The 13,820-nt window shown below is 65.6% G+C and overlaps 1 protein-coding gene across 10 annotated transcripts in view; it reads left to right on the forward strand.

Moving 5' to 3' along the window:
* The first annotated feature begins 2,085 nt into the window (after positions 1-2,085).
* The window catches only part of ADGRB1 (adhesion G protein-coupled receptor B1), a 99,183-nt gene continuing 87,448 nt past the window's right edge, over positions 2,086-13,820 (forward strand). For 4 of the 10 annotated variants that reach the window (XM_054657048.2, XM_054657053.2, XM_054657054.2 and 1 more), the window contains exon 1: positions 2,394-2,541. The gene's annotated coding sequence lies outside the window, so the exon portion shown is untranslated. Of the gene's footprint in view, positions 2,542-13,820 lie in introns of all 10 variants that reach the window. The other 6 variants (XM_054657046.2, XM_054657050.2, XM_054657051.2 and 3 more) reach the window with 3 other exon arrangements.

Consider the following 13,820-nt stretch of genomic DNA (forward strand, 5'->3'; position numbering starts at 1 on the left):
CAGCCCTGAGAACCTGGGGCTGGATTCCCCAGCGGAGGCAACGGGATCACTGCCACCCTCCGGGCTCCGAGGAGGAAGGCTGAGTCCTGACTCAGAGCTGCTGGCCTCCTGGCCTGACATCAGCCGCCCCCTGGTGGCCATGACTGCTGGTGCAGCGAGGAGACAGCAGGGCATCGCCGCCAGGACTGGGAGGAGGGGGTGCCGCTCGGCAGGGGATCCTCAGAGGCAGCCCGGGCACCCTGCCCTTTTGTCAACAATCCTGTCAAAGCCTTGGAGAAGAAGGCCTTTTCCCCAGGAGGAAGGAGGTGTGACACTGCCCAAGAGGTTGGACCGGGAAGCGGACTGCCCCCGCCCTTTCCTGGCTGCCCTGTGGCCTGTGTCTCTGGGCAACTTCTCGCAGTCCCTGTGGACACCCCTAGGAGCCTTGGCCACAGATCAGCCTTGAGGAGGGGACTGATATGGACACAACAGTGTCCGGCGAGCTGTGCGCCATGCCCAGGGGCTCGGTGGACTTGAGTTCCCTCGTCTCCTGGTGACCTGTGTTGACGGTGGTGACTGCCATTGAGGGCCATGGGAGGACAGGGTGGGGTGGGTGCTGACATTCAGGTAGGGGTGGTGGTGGTCCTTGTGAATTCGTGTTGGTGGTGGCAGTGGTGGTACCCAGTGGAGACTGGCTGATGGGCTGACAGAAGCAGCCAGGCCGACGGTGGGCCTGGGAAGCAGCAGCAGCGTGACCTGCTGAGATGCTTCAGTGTACAGAGTGCTGGACATCCACACAAGGGGACTTGCGCTCAGAGTGGACCACACGTTGAGAGCTAGGAGAAAAGGGTTGAGGCAGAAGCATCTTGGTGGAGAAGGATCCCACAGTCACTTCTCCAAGGTCCTTCCTTCTGGGAAGGCTCCCTCTGGGTACCTGTCCAGCGGTCCTGGAAGCAGAAGAGGGGCCGTGGATGATCCAAGGCAGCCGAAGGGGCCATCTCCATCAGCTGATGAAGAACGAAACCTGAATATGGGGCTGGGAGGTCCCCCATGTCATCAAGTCAAAGGAGGACGGATGGTGACAATGGGAGGAAGTGCCTGGGGACAGCCACCCAGGGTCAGTGGTGGGTTCGACCTCACCTTCAAATCCATCTCCTGGCTCTTTCCCCAGCCACTCCCCTCAACATCTCTCAGCACAGGGTCCATGAGGAAGAACTGGACAAGCCCCCCCGAGCAGTTCAACTGGCCCTACCCAGTCCCCGCCCAGCCCCCACTCTCTGACCCTCTTGGATGGGGTCAGGAGTCTATGCCTCCACTCTCTCTCCTGCCCATCCCCCACTCAGCCCGCTCTCACCCCCATCCATGCCTGGTCCTTGCACCTGCACAGCCTTCGGCCAAGCCGACCTCCACTGGGTGCTGCCCATCCACTTACCCACCTATCCTGTCCATCCTCACCCATCTCTTCCCTCAATCCCCATCGTCCCCCCGCCAGCTCTCCAGTCATCCGTCCATCCATCCGTCCACCCCACTTCCATCTACACCCACCAACTCATCCATCCGTCCACCGTCCATCCACCCACGCACCTGCATTGCCTAGGCACAACCCCTCACTTCCTTCCCTCCATTCATCTGTGTGTCCGTCCTGCCGTCCACCATCCATCATCCAGCCAGCCAGTGGGGCCACTCCCCTGCTCCTGGAGAAGGCCGAGAGCAGGAACCCAACTCTTGGCTTCTCTGCTGCGCGGGGCAGGCACCGGGCTCTCCTAGGTGTGCGCGCGTGTGTGCATTTTATCCGCCCCCCCTTATCTCGCTCCCCTCCCCCCACGCCCCCGCCCCCCGCTAGCGCTCCCCCTCTAATGTGTGATCTGGAAGCTCTATAAAGCCTGATGTAATCCGTAATGCAGTCTCTGGCTCCCGATTCGGGATCCAGTTTCAGAGAGCGAGAGATTGGGGAGCGCCGGCAGCCGGGTGGGGGGAAGCAGCTCTCGCCTCTCTCCTCCTCCTTCTCCTCGTCCTCGGCCTCCTCCTCCTCCTCCCCGCGCCGCCCCGCCCCCGGCTCGGCTTGGCTCGCCCCCCCCCCCCCCCACCAGGAAGGGGAAAAAAGGCGAGAAGAGCCGGGCAGGCGAGAGGAGCGGAGCGGCGGCGGCGGCCGGAGAGGGAGCGGCGGGCGCAGGCGGCGGCGGCGGGCGCGGCGTTGGCGGCGGCCCCGGCGGAGCGAGCGCGGAGCCGGCGAGCCGGGAGCACAGGCGGCCGCGCCGCGTCCTGGCCCGGCCCGGGCCCGCGCGCCAGCATCGTCCGCAGCGCGGGCATCCGGACCCTCCGGGCGCCCGGGGGGCTCCAGCAGGCGCGGGGGAACGGGAGGGGGCCTGCGTGCGCCGGCGGGTGCTCTCCAGGGGGCGTCCCGGCGAGGCCCAGAGCGGGCCGGGGGCGGCGGCGGCTGGAGGAGCCCCCCCCACCTCCGGTCCGGCGCCCGGCTCAGCCGCCGGCGACGCGAGGCGCTCGCGGGGATTTGCAACTCGCCGGATCGAGTCCTCGCCGGCGGGGCCGCTGCTGCTGGGGAAGGTAAGGAAGGCTCCGGCGGGGGGCTGGGGGCGCGGCGGGTGGGGGCGCAGCGAGGGTGGGAGGGGGTCGGGGGAGGGGCGGGCGCCCAGACTTCCTAACTTCGCCGTTTGGGGCTTCGCAGCTCCGAGGTTTTGCGCTCAGAGCTCAGGAGTTTGGACCCCCACCCCCTACCCCCTCAGCCCCCTGCCTTCTCCAGCGGTGGCCGATGGAATGTGGCAGGTCCCCGCGAGCCCGCATTGGGCAGGCTGAGGAGGGGGCGACCCTGGACGCAGGAGAGGCTCCTCGGCGCCGCTCGCCTCCTCCCCATCCACACACCACAGCCTGGCACCCCTCCTCATCACATGCACAGGGCAGGCTGGGGAGGGCGTTCCCGCTGTACCCCCAGCACACACAGACGCTGGCGGGGGTCTAAGGGAGCCCCCCATGGCCCCCAACAGCCACACATAGACGCAGCAGGCTCCGGAGAGCCCCCGAGCGTGTCCCTCTCCTGCTAATCACGTCCAGGGCCCCCTACAGACATTGTAAGGGCCCGAGACGTCCTCCCCCCACGCACAGAGCTCGGGGCAGGCAGGAGAAAACCCCAGACTCCTTCTCGAAGCCCTCGCTCGTAGAAGCCCTCGCCTGTAGACCTGGCATTGGCAGTGGAGACTCCCTGGAGGTACTCTCCCCCACTTCGGGCGGAGGGCTATTTTTGCGCCCCCCACCCCCACGCGAACGCCCTCGCTCTTCCCTCCTTGTCTACCTTTCCACTGGGTCGGACAGGCCGCGCGGATAAGCCACTCTCAACTTTGGGCCGGCCCTATGCCGTCTCCGCTCCAAGCGCCGAGCACTCCCGGGCGCCGAGCACTCCCGGGTCCGCGTCGCCGGTGAGCAGAGGCCGCCGGCCCTCCACCGGCGCCGCGCTAGCTAGGAGCCGCGCGGAGCTGCCTCGAGGAACGAGCACGGCCCCCGCCCCCTCCTGGGGAGGCTGGGAGCTCTGGACCCGGCCAGGAGACCTCTCCGTAGGTCCCCGCGGCCCCCTGGGCGAGGTAGAGAGCTCCTCCGGCCTCGGGAGGGGGCGGCGGAGCTGAGAATCACCGCGAAGCGATGCGACCGGGAGGGCTTGACGGAGGCTGCGGCTCCGAGCCCGGGTCCCTCCTCCTGGCCGTGGCGGCTCCTGCTTGGCCACTCCCCGGCAGCCTGAAGAGAACGCCTAATCTGGCACCCCAGCCCCAGGCCGCTGGGCACCTTACCCCTTTCCACTTTTATTTTGGGCTTCTAAGTTTCTTGGAGCGCAGGCGCCCAGGCTGGGACCCGAAGAGCCCTAAGCCAGCCCTCTTTCAGCACCCGTCCCCGCCGCGACCTCCCCGTTCTTTCTCCGGGTCTGGGGCGCAGATTCCTGGGCTGCAACTCCGGAGTAGTTGAAAGGCAGGAAGGCGTGTGGGCGGGCAGGGGGCCTGCACTCCCGCCCCAGAGGAGCCGCTTGTCGTTTGTGTTGGGGAGGGAGCTGGGAGATCTGCTCTCCCGCTCCATCCTGGGAACCCACGGAGACCCTCGGTACTCTCCCCACAGACACAAACACACGCCCCCTCGGAGCGAGAGCCGCCGCGGGGGAACAGCAGAGGCCGCGCGGGCGGAGGCGGGGGAAAGGGGAGCTGGGTCCCTTTTCTATCTGGGAGGGAGGTGGTATACGGTGTGTGGGGTCTGGGGAGGCGACTGTCACGTCTCCTAGAACCCTCATGCCTTCCACTCGTCTGCGACCCCGGCTGCCGAGGAGGCAACGAGGGAGGTCGAGCCGCTCCCTCCCGTGGGCGGCAGCGAAACTCTGCGCCCGCACGCCGGGGTGCCGCCGAGTCCGGCTTTGAGTACCCAGCAAGGTCAAGCAGGCGAAGGAGGGGGCGGGGGTTCCTGGGCGCGCCCCCGTCCGCGCACAGTCGGGGCCTTGGAAGGGGGTGTGCGCAGCCCGCCGAGTCAGTCCCGCTCGCCTGCCGCCCGCGCCCGGTCCCCGGAGGCGGACGTTGCGCGCGTTCGGGGATCCCGGAGCGCCCGGCGCCCCACGCCCTCCCTTTGGCTCGCTAGCTGCTCCTTGGCGCTGCTTTCAGACTTGTTGCGCCTCGATCTGGGGGGCAGAAGGCTGGCCCGGGAGACCCGGCGGCTGAGGGCCGAGCCGCGAAGCCCAGGGATGCGCCAGAGAGGCGCGCGGCTCCGCGGGTGGGCGCTGCGCTGGGGGGCTCGAGCCTGGGGTTTGCCGCCTCCGATCCCAGGGAAGGGCGCTTGTTCCTGCCGGGGTCCCGCGCGGGGGCGGATAGAGGGCGATTCGTCGCCTCGGCCTCAGGCAGCACTCATCCGGATCCCGGGCTAGGGAGGGGGCGCAGCCAAGTTGTGGAGCCCTCGGAGGCCCTTCCCTCTCCCGCAGGCTCCGGCCCCTCTCGGACCTCGGTGGCCGCGTCCGTGAAATGGGGGCGCGAGCTCTGCTCTCGGATCCCTTCCAGCCCCCGACCCTCCGCACTTGTCCCGAGATCCAGCGTGCCCGGTCCGCAGCGTGCTGGGTCTGCGGCGTCAGGGTGGCCCGGGTCCCGAGACCATCTGCGCTTGCGGACACAGCCGCGGGGCCTGGCATGAAGCGCCCCAGGGAGGGCCTAGCAAGCGCCCGGGGTCCGAGCAGCCTCCTGCGGCGTCCTCTGCCCCTGGTCGGCCCGACCCCGCCTCCGGGAGTGGGTCGTGGGGCGCGGAGCCCGTCCTCCGGAGACGCCGCGGGGCTCCAGGCCCAGGCGGCCGGCGCGGGGCCGCAGTGGCGGAGGGCGGAGGGCCGGCGCGCTGCCGCTGACTGCCGGGAGAGGGCGCCCGCACCGCGCCCGCGCGGCCCTGCCCGCCCCTTCCGTCTCCTCCGCGCCTGGCCCGCGGCTCCGGCCCCATCTTGGGCAGCCCCGGCCGCCACCTCCCTCCCGCCCGCCCGCCCGCTTGCTCGCTCGCTCGCCGTCCGCTCCCGCCGCCGGGTCCCGTGACGCGCCTCGGGTCTCGGCCAGAGCCCCCCTCGCCGGCCCGGCCCGGTCCCCGTGTGCGGTGCGCTGGCGTGAGCGCGCGTTTGCGTGCTGGTGTCCATGTGTGGCGCGCATGCACGTGCGTGCCCGTCCGGGAGGCTGGGGGCACGTGTGTGCAGGCATGCAGACTTGCACATGTGTGTGCGTGACGGGGGCGGGTCTCGCGCCGGTGTGGCCCCGGATGGCAGGATTTAGTCAAACCCCGTTTTACCGTCGGCTCTGGCTCTGGGCTGCCCCCGGGTCTGCTCTGTGTGCACGGGATGGACCCCTGGGAGGAAAACTCCAACACCCGACCCTCCGCAAAGACCCCGAACCAGGAGGGTATTGTTAACCCCTCCGGCCCCGCGAGCCCACGCCCTCCCTTTGTCCTCCGGAAGCCTCCGGCCTCCCTGGCTGCAGCTGCGCCATCGGCAGAGCTGTGACTTCTGGGTAAACACGCACAGGCCTGGGATCCCCCTGTAGACAGCCGGCGTGCACACAGAGGAAGTGGCACTCACTAGACGCGTGGGTGCCCATGTGAACACCCTCGAACTGGGAGCAGGGCAGGGGGCAGGAGGCAAGGGGGAGGGCGTGGTCCTGTGCAATCCCCCACCCCAAGCACTAAGGCTGCGGGAATATGCAGGAAAAAGCCCCTGACCAGCTCTGCCAAGGAGGCTCTGGGGAGTGCAAGAAGGCAACCTACAGAGGCCTAGAAGTGGGGCTCACCCAGGAGGTGTCCCACAGAAGGGCAGGTGGGTGGGTGATGAAGGGGTCAGAGGTCCGGGCAGAAGGAAGAGCCGGCAGTGCAAAGGCCCTGGGGCAGGGCATTGTGCGGGTGTGAGAAATAGACCAGAGCTGGAGAGGAAGGTGGGAGGCAGGACAGGGGCTGCAGAGGGGTCCGGACCAGACCTGAGCCCTGAAGGTCTTGGCCCATGTTCTGGGAGCTGCTGTCAGGAGCCATAGGAGGGTCTCGAACAGGGTTGGTGGCTTGGCCTGATGGGGATGCCAAAGAGATGGGGCGCCCCGTGGGCCGCCAGGTCATAGGGCGCATCAGGAGGCTGAGTGCACAGCCTGTTGAGTGCCGCTGCCACGCCCACAGCTGCACTGCACAAGACGCAGGCCACATTCATCACAGTGGGCGGGCGGCAGCCAGCCCCGACGCCACCCAAAACCAACACACACCCCGGTGTGAGGTGCAGGCAGACACCGAGAGCAGGCACGCGTGTCCCCACAAAGGCAAGAAACACGGAACACCAGGGTGCCACGGCCCGAAAACCTGCGTCCCATTGTGGGCTCACGAGGACATGGGTCAGCACGAGCACACCGTGAGGTGCACACGGCACCCCCGCCCCGCAATGTGTGCCTGTCTACACACGCAGAGGGGAAGGAGCGGAGGTTCAGACCTACAGACCGCACGATCCAGAAGACACAGCCTGGATGTTCATGTCCAGGGATGGGGCAGGGAGGCCCCCGCAGGCAGAGACTGGCAGTGGGACCCAGGGGGTGCTGGCCCTGCGTTCTGCTCTGTGACCTTCATCAGGCCCCAGCGCCTCCTTTCCTCATCTGTGCTCCACTCCTCGGGGTTAAGGTGAGGATCCCCCTTCCCCCGCAAAGCACATGCCACTGAGGAGGCAGCTCCGGACATCTCCACTCCTGCCCCACCCTCCCTCTCTTCTTTTTTCATACTAACTCATTTCTGTTAATTGAGGAAGCAACAAAAAATAGGATCAGTACCAAAGGACTAACCTCCTTCCTCCACAGAGCCCTGGTCCTCTTGCCTTCTGCTACCCCGTTACAGGCTCTTGTTCGGGGCTACCCTGCCTGGAGGGACCGGTGGAGACCTCTGCCCCTCCTCCCTCCTTCCCTGCATGGGTTTCACAAACACAAACATGCACACACCCACCCCTTCTGTCCCCTGTCCTGCTCATCGCCAGCCGCAGCACCCTCATATTTGACACCAGCACCCTCACTGCCCCCCTACCATCTCACCCCACCCCATCACCCCCACGACCATTGCCCCCGAGGCTACCTCAGCCGCACCCTGCTGCCAGCACCACACTGCACCATCATTCCTATCTGACCCCACCTCCATCCCCAACACCAAAGCCAACAAACACCTTCCCCCCATCACTCCCACTCGCCTCAGCAGCACCTGGACACCCCTCACAGCCACCTCCCTCAGCATGATCGCTGTCACCTTGGCCCCCACCTGAGGCTCCTGTCCCCTTCACTGGCCCCCATGGCTGTCCTCCTGCTTGTGGCATTCTGTCCTCTCGGGCATCCCTCTCTGGGGCTTGGTCAGGGGAAGGGCACGACAGAAGTCCTCTCTGCAGCTTCGCTGTCAGGCCCCCAACCACTTGCCTTCCTGGGAGAGGAGCATGTGGCAGGCTGGTCCCCTGCAGCCCACCAGGCAACTGAGCTGTCCCGGCCCAGCGCAGCTGAGGTCAGGAGGACCCAGGGATTACTGGGAGCTCAGAGACTGGGGTGGACCTTGAGATGAGACAGAACCTGTGTCCTGGTGCCTGTCCCCCACTCCTCACTCAGTTGTGGGCCAGTTTTGGGGGTGCTGACTCTTGACTGAGACATGTGGTTGAGGGGTCTTTGAAGTAAGAAACGCAGAGGAGCGGCCAGGAGGCTGAGAAGATGGCGCTGGCTGGGCACTGGCCTGGGTGCAAGGCGGGGAAGGAGGCTTGCAAAGCCCACACCCCACCCCCGACCACCGGGCCCTGGGGGCACACGGTTGGTCTTTGGGCCAGCACCTCTCTGAGGCTAAGTTGGCATCTTTGTGACAGGAGGGTGGGTGGCCCTACCTGCCTGTCCTGGAGAGTGCCAGAGCGTCCAGGGTAGCGCCTGTGTAGTGCCAGGGAGGGTAGGGCTGTCCAGGCAAGTCTTGGTGAGGCCCCAGTTCCAGCTCGGGGTTAATGGCCACCCCAGAGGAACGCATTTCAATGGGATTTCAGAGCCCCGGGGAAAAGGAATGGGATTCAGGGAGGAGGAGAAGGGCCCCTGCACTCTGCACCCCCTCCCTGTTCCCCAGCCCCAGAGAGCCTGTCCCTGTGCCCATTCCAGATCTCACGGGCAGCTCCTCCAGAAAGCCTTCCTCTCCACCACAGCGCGCCCACATGCACACATAGACCCGCCTTGCCCCTCGCACACCTGAAAGACGTGTGCAGACCCAATGCTGGCAACTCACTCTGTGCGCACACACTTGCTCACATACACCTGCACACACGCATGTGCACACAGCCCTTGAACAGTGTGCACACACACTTGTAATAACTCACAAAAGGAGCATGCACACACCCTGCACATGCACACACTTCCTCACCCCCCCGAAGCACACATGCCACATGCACACTCACGTGTGTGACTCAGCTGGAACACACACATTCTGTTCCTCACACTCGCTCACACACACACCACTCACACCTGCACAGCTTTCACCTGCACTCACCACACGCACACACGCACACATATGTGCAGCACACATGGCCACACCTGCATCCTCTAGCCCCTCCTTGCGCCGAGGCTGCTCACCTACTGGACACACCTACTCTCTCCCTCAGTCTCGCTCCTCCCAAATGCTGGGCCCTGGCTGCAGCTGTTCCTCCCTATTGCCACATAACCGTAACACCGCAGGCCTGCCCGCCGTGGTGGGGGGGAGGCCTGGGTTGGGGCCTGCTCCCGGGATACAGCCTCCTCTCAGGGGTCCTCGAGCCAGGAGACCAGCCACTTTGGAGTCCAGGCTGAGTGCAGCCTCCTCCTCAGGTCCCCATACTGTTGCTAGGGGCTCACCAGCCTGGTGGGCAGCCCTGCCTTCGAGGGCAACTTCTAGGCAAGGTAGCCCTCCTCACTCTGGCCTCGGACCGGCCCCGGGGTGTGCCTGGAACCTCAGTGCAGCAGGGCGGGGACAGAGGAGCTTTAGCACGGGGAGCATCTTTAGGGCCTGCAGGTGGCTTGGGGTGATGAGCCGTAGACTACGGGAGATGCAGTGAGGCCCGGAACCTGAGGGCCGTTGGAAAGCTGGCCTCTGACGCTGGGCCAAGGTGGTCTGGTACAGTTGGGTAGGGTGAGGGGTAACACAGCTCCTATCTTCCCCTGGAGTCACTAGGGGCCGGTCGGTCCCTCTGGGCCTGTATCCATGTCTGGGGAACTGCAGGCTGTGATCACCTTGCCTTCTGCAGGTGGGGGGTCAGATGAAGGTCTGTGTGCCAGGGCAGAGCATGGGGCCAGCCAGAGTGGAGCTTGGCACAGGACAGGGCCCCTTCTGCCTCAGCCCCACAGTGGTCTCTGTAAGAAGGGTCTTTCTCTCCCGGCCAGCAGCTCTGGCCAGATTCTTTGGGCACCCCTGTGCCCAGGCAGCTGGGTGGGGCTGGGCCTGGCAGGCTCTGTGAACATGGTGGGCTCCCACACCCTTGGGGGCGCACGCCCAGGGGGTCCGACCCTGCTGGCAGCCCTGCCCACCCTTAAGAGAGGCTTCCCTGGCCTGCCTCTGCTGTGGGTGGCACGTGACCTGGGCTCTCTACGGGCAGGCCTAGCTACCCTGCAGGTTGACCAGTGGGGGTGTGGTTGGCACAAGCTGGGGTAGGACAGGTGGCATCTGGGGGTCACCCTGTCGGGGGGAGGCTATCTCGGCACCCCCTCCTCGACTTGGCTAGTCCCCGACTCTCTGGCCCACTTCTTATGGCTCTGAACCCCTGAGACACGCAAATAAGTTGTCCTGGGCCCATGTCAGGGGCCCTGCCAGGACCTCACAGGCGGGGAACCGTGCTGCCTCTGCTTCCGGTACCAGGCCGCTTGAATGGGGGCCGTGGGCACCCTGAGCGGGGAAGGCCAGCCGTCTGCCTCCCAGCCCCCTGGGCAGTCAGTGACGAGGGCGCCCACCCCGCCCCTCCCCCCGTGCAGCCTTTTCTCAGGACACACAGGCGGGCACTGTTCAGAGGGCCGGCAGGACAACAGAGTGCCTTTTGTGGCTGGTGTCTGGGGATGCCATTGGTGGCCTAGGGTGGGCGGGGAGGGGACGCAGGAGGCCTGGGCCCAGGGTCGGGTCTGTCCAGTGTGGACTGGACCCAGAGCGGGCATGGGGTGCCGAGCCTCATGGAGGAGCCCCAGTGCCCCTGAGAGAAGGGCCTTGGACAGCATCCACTGCCCCGGGTTGGATGGTGGGGAAACCGAGGTGCAGGGTGTGATTGGAACCCAGGCCTGGTGGCAGGGTGGGGTGCGTGTGTGCAGTCTGCACAGGCCCAGGATGGCGGCGGGAGGCGGGTGTGGTGCCTCTCATCTGAGGGTGTCTGTGATGGGGGTTACTGCCTTGCCCACCTCATGCAGAAGCTGTGAGATTGAAGGAGGGGTTCGTATATCATCTCAGGCCCGTTGCTGGCCTGCGGTCAGTGTGTAGTGAACGTTGGTGCCCTCTTCCCCACGCTGTGGCTCCCAACTCTGCTTCCCGGCCCAGCGTGGCTAGCTCCTGCTGCCCCACCTCTCTGGGTCCCCTGTCTGCCAGCCCAAGCCCTCACCCTGTCACCTCTGCCCAGAGACCAGTGGCACCCCCCGCCCTCCCTGAGGCCACCTCGCAGAAGCTGGCCAGCCTCCTCTGCAGCAGAAGGGATGGGGGCTAGACACCAGAAAGAACTTCCTGACAACAAGGGCAGTTTGACCCTGGAGAAGGTGATGAGAAAGGCAGGAACCTGTGAGGGCTTTGCTGGTAATTGGTCACTGTCCTTGGGAAGCTGAGGGGCAGTGGGTAACGGGAGCTGCTGTTATCCAGGTCGAGATATGGAAACCAATGACCAGAGAAGTGGCCTGTGGTTCGGGGACCAAGACAATCGCCCACTTCTCTGCAAGAGAGTTGGTGACAGTTTTGCCATTAAATTGTAACACTTAAAGACAGGAGTGGCCAGCGCCCACACTGGTCCCCCAGCAATGGGGGCAACCCATGAGCCTCTCCCACCCTGTCACCTGTTGCCTGGATGCCCGGAGCTTTCTGTCCTCATAGTGGAGGCCTGGCATGGGGTGGGCTCAGGGGTCAGCCCGGCCTCAACCTTCAGGGTCCCTGACTGCTGCATGGAACACGCCTTTGGAGGATGAGGCTGGAAAAGCCTGCTGGGGAAATCAAGGCATCTGACGGAGAAGCACGGAGCATGGATTTTGAGGGACCAGGGCCAGGTCCAACCCCCAGGGCTCCCAGGGGATCCTCCCAACCGAGGGGACCTGGGAGCTGGTGTGGCCGAGGGGAGGAGGGTGAGCCAGCCCAGGGGAGCTGAGGCCAGAGGTACAGCTGTGCAGATACCACAGCAGCTGCCCCAGGGTGGAGCCATTGTTGGCTCAGGCCTGGACCCCTTTCTCCAAGGCTGTGACTGTGTGTGGTTCTGGCTAAACGCACCCTCTGGGGCACACCCTCCTCTCCCAGCCCCGTCTCTGTCCCCGCTGCCCTCACATCCCAGCAAGTACAGCACGAAGCCCAGGCTGTCCCACAGCCACGTGGCCTTGTACAAATGTGCCGCATGTGTGTGTTCATGCTCACATATGCACACTCACAGGCACACAGGAACACATGCACACACATATGCACGGGCACACACAGGCACACACGTATGCACACATGCACTTGTGCACACATTGACACACATCTGCTTCTCCCCCTCCACATCTCAGCAGAGGCCACCAGCCCCTCCCCCATTTGCTCTCTGGAAGTCTCCTGTGACCCTGTCCACATTGACCTTCCTCCTGGCCCAGACACTACACAGGCCCACCCCTGCCCCCAGCAGGCAGAGGGACCCACTCATCCTCAGGGCCCCACTCAGGCGCTGACGCCTCCTGGATGCCACCCTGGGTGCCAGGAGGGATCAGGAGTCTCCCCTGCACACCCCACCCCATCTCAGCTAGACTGTCGGCCAACACTGCAGCCATGTGACCTGGGCTGCAGTGCCCGGCTGGGGCCTGGCGTCGGGGGGACAGGAGCCTGAAGAGATGGTCCCTGGTCGCCCCCGGCCTTGGCCAGCTCTCTGCCCGCCTGGGCCTGCCTTGGTGTGAGAAGGCTCCGGGGTGGCCCCGTTGGAGGGTGGCGGGCAGGTGGGGTGCAGGAGACCTCGGCTGGCTCAGGGATGGGTGGGTCTGCTGGGGGCAGGGCAGGGGGTGAGTGTGGCAGGTGGGGAGGCCCGTGCCCACTGGCAGGCTCAGGGGCCATCAGCCAAGACAACGGCCTGGGCTCCTGCCCAGCATTGCCCAGTGGCCCAGCCAGAAAAGGCAGGTTTGGGCCAGTACTGTGGGTCTCAAATTCATATCAGCCGGGCCAGCCTTCCGGCCAATATGGCCTCTCCCAAGGCCTGGGCGGGGAGCAGCTCAGTCAGAGATGTTCTAGGGGATGCTGGGGAGCCGGGAAGTAACCTGAGCCCTCTCTCCCCACACCCCCCTGACTTGCTGATGGCCCCTGTGGTCCCTCCTGTGGAAGCCCAGGGCTTCAAGGTTTAAGAATCCCAGGGATGGACACTTCTGGGCCATCTCCTGGCCCCAAGACAGTCTGCCGAGGCCCCAGGTCCCTGCCAGGGCACTGGGCAGTTGCGCTGCCTGGCCCTTAGCCCCTCTCCCTGAAGGTACCTCCTCCCTCCTCCCTCTCCAGGCCAGAAGTGGGCCGTGTGCACCTTCCATGCCTGGCTGGTCCTGGGGCCTCCCCCTTCCACCTCCTGAGCACTCTCCTTCCCCATGGCCACTCCTGGCCCTCATGCCACTCCCTCGCCATCACCCCAGGGTGACCCCAGCACTGCCAGGGTGGCCCTTCTAAGGGGCGGTTCTGATAGGTGCACTGGCTGCTTCTGATCCCCTCTGCCACCTCTTGCCTACAGGGTGGGCCTCATACCCTAAGAGGGTTCAAGGCGTGGAGTCAGCTGGTGACAATGAGGGGCGACCGGTGATACCAGGGCCCTAGGGGATGCCAGGAGGCCTCCACTCGGCTCAGCTCTCAAGGGCCCGGGGACAGTGGCAGGGGTAGGCCCTCGTCCACCTGCTCTGGGGCCATGCTGGGCCGTGCTGTGCAGAGAGCATGGGCGGTGACCCGCAGGCCTGAGCTGCATTCCAGGCTCAGGTGCCCGGTACCGGCTGTGAGCCTCCACCAAGGCATGGCCCCTCTGTGGACCTCAGCATGCCCATCTGTCAAATGGATCTGTAACAGGGTGCCTCAGTGACAGAGTGCCTGGCACACATCCTATCTCCCTGTGAACCTGGGATGGACTCTTCCGTGTTTTCTCACCAAGCTGGAACCTGTCCTGGGACACCCCTCCCAGG

This window comes from Pan troglodytes, chromosome 7 (assembly GCF_028858775.2).
Source record: "Pan troglodytes isolate AG18354 chromosome 7, NHGRI_mPanTro3-v2.0_pri, whole genome shotgun sequence".
Lineage (NCBI taxonomy): Eukaryota > Metazoa > Chordata > Mammalia > Primates > Hominidae > Pan > Pan troglodytes.